The sequence below is a fragment of the Penaeus vannamei genome, chromosome 16, assembly GCF_042767895.1.
Source record: "Penaeus vannamei isolate JL-2024 chromosome 16, ASM4276789v1, whole genome shotgun sequence".
NCBI lineage: Eukaryota > Metazoa > Arthropoda > Malacostraca > Decapoda > Penaeidae > Penaeus > Penaeus vannamei.
Window position 1 is genome coordinate 38,053,491 of NC_091564.1, and position 2,500 is coordinate 38,055,990.

Here is a 2,500-nt window from a genome sequence, read left to right on the forward strand (position 1 = left end):
ATTTTTTTCCTAATTCTTATTCTTTCGTTCTTTCTTTTTCCTTTCTCTATTTCTCTTCCCTTTCTTCTTCTTCTTCTTTCTTTCTTTTTCTTTCTCTATTTCTTTTACCTTTTTTCTTCTTCTTTTTCTTTCGTTCTTTCTTTTCCTTTCTTTCTCTATTTCTTTTCCCTTTTTTTTCTTCTTTTTTTATTTTTTCTTACTTTTTTCTTTTTCTTTCTTTCTCTATTTCTTTTCCCTTATTTCTTCTTCCTGTTTTCATACGTATTTTCATCCTTTCGCTTTCCCATTCTGTTCATTTTCTTTGGTGTTTTCTTTCTTCCCAGCTTCTCATTTCTGTTGATTTTCTCCTTCGTCTCCATTTCTTCTTTATTGTCGTTTATCTCCACCTCCTCCATCATCACTATTTCGTCTTACTTTCCTTTCTATCTCTTGCATTTTCTCTTCGTGTTTCATCAGTATTATGAAATTTCTTTTCTCTTTTTCAATTCTTCTTTCTTATGCCTTCCCTCATTCTTATTATTTTCCTTACTTACTTCTTCTCTCCCATTATCATCTGTTTCTTTTTCTTTTCTTTTTTCGTCCTTTTTTTCTTAATATTCTTATTTACACTTTCATCATCATCACAATCCTTCTCTTTCTCCTCATCATCACAATTATCAGCATACTTTCTTCTCCCTCTTTCTCCCCTTTCTCTACTTCTTCTCTTTTTTGTCCATTCACTCTTCTTAGTCGTTTTCTGCCTCTCCCATCTTCCTCTTTCCCTCTTTCTTCTGACAATTTTCTGTTTATTTTTTTCTTGCTCTTCTCCATTTCCCCCTCCTCCTCCTTACTTTACTTTTTTCCTCCTTCACCTCAACTTCCTCCTCCTCCTCCTTTTCCTCTTCCTCCTCTCCCTCCTCCTTCTGTATTTCTCCTGCATTCCTCCCTAACTCTTTCTCCTCCTCCTCCTCCTCTTCTTCCTCTTCCTCCTCCTCCTCTTCTTCCTTTTCCTCCTCCCTCTTCCTCTTCCTCCTCTTCTTCCCTTTTCCTCCTCCACCTTCACCCCCTCTTCCTCCTCCTCCACTCCTCCTCTTCCTCTTCTTTCTCCACCTCCTCCTCTTCCTCCTCTCCCTCCCTCCTCCTCCTGTATTTCTCCCTCATTCCTCCCCAACCCTCACCTCCACCTCCACCTCCTCCTCCTCTTCCTCTTCCTCCCTCCTCCAACTCTTCCTCCACCTCTTCCTCCTCCTTCCTCCTTCCTTCCTCCTGTATTTCCCCTTCGTTCCTCCCCAACCCTCACCTCCCCCTCCACCAGCTCCTCCTCCACCTCCTCCTCCTCCTCCTTTACCTCCTTTTCTTCCTCCTCCACCTCCACCTATCCCTCCTCTCCTCCTCCTTCCTCCTGTATTTCCCCTTCATTCCTCCCCAACCCTCACCTCCTCCTCCACCTCCTCCTCTTCCACCTCCTTTTCCTCCTCTCCCTCCTCCTCCTTCCTCCTGTATTCTCCCCTTCATTCTTCCCCAACCCTCACCTCCTCCCTCCATCTCCTCTTCCTCTCTCCTCTTCCACCTCCTCCCTCCTCCTGTATTTCTCCTTCATTCCTCCCCAACCCTCACCTCCTCCTCCACCTCCCTCTCCCTCCTTCCTCCTCCTCCTCCTCCTCCACCTTCACCTCCTCCTCTTTCTCCACCTCCTCTCCCTCCTTCCTCCACCTCCACCTCCTCCTCTCCCTCCTTCCTTCCTCCTATATTTCCTCTTCGTTCCTCCCCAACCCTCACCTCCTCCCTCCCCAACCTCACCTCCACCACCTCCTCCTTCCTCCTTCCTCCTGTATTTCCTCTTCCACCTCTTCCTCCCTTCCACCTCCACCTCTCCTCTTCCTCCTCCTCCCTCCTTCCTCCTCCTTCTCCCTCTTCCACCTCCTCCTTCCTCCCTTCCTTCCTCCTGTATTTCCCCTTCGTTCCTCCCCAACCCCAAGTCTCTCCTCGCCGACCCTCACCTCCACCACCTTCTCCTTCCTCCTTCCTCCTGTATTTCTTCTTCCACCTCTTCCTCTTCCACCTCCATCTTCCTCCTCCTTCCTCCTTCCCTCCTTCCTCCTTCCTTCCTCCTGTATTTCCCCTTCGTTCCTCCCCAACCTCACCTCCTCCTCCACCTCCTTTTCCTCCTCCTCTCCTCCACCTCCTCCTCCTTCCTCCACCTCCTCTACCTCTCCCTCTTCCACCTCCTTCCTCCCTCCTTCCTCCTGTATTCCTTCGTTCCTCCCCAACCCTCACCTCTTCCTCCACCTCCTTTTCCTCCTTCCTCTCCCTCCACCTCCTCCTCCTTCCTCCACCTCCTCTACCTCCCTCTTCCACCTCCTTCCTCCCTCCTTCCTCCTGTATTTCCCTTCTGTTCCTCCCCAACCCTCACCTCCTCCCTCCACCCTCCTTTTCCTCCCTCCTCCCTCCACCACTCCTCCTCCTTCTCCACCTCCTCTACCTCTCCCTCTTCCACCTCCTTCCTCCCTCCTTCCTCCTG

At 49.1% G+C, this 2,500-nt stretch overlaps 1 protein-coding gene across 1 annotated transcript in view; it reads right to left on the reverse strand.

Annotated features, from left to right (window-relative positions):
- The window catches only part of cpx (synaptic transmission protein complexin), a gene marked incomplete in the record, with an annotated part of 796,948 nt that overhangs the window by 584,922 nt on the left and 209,526 nt on the right, over positions 1-2,500 (reverse strand).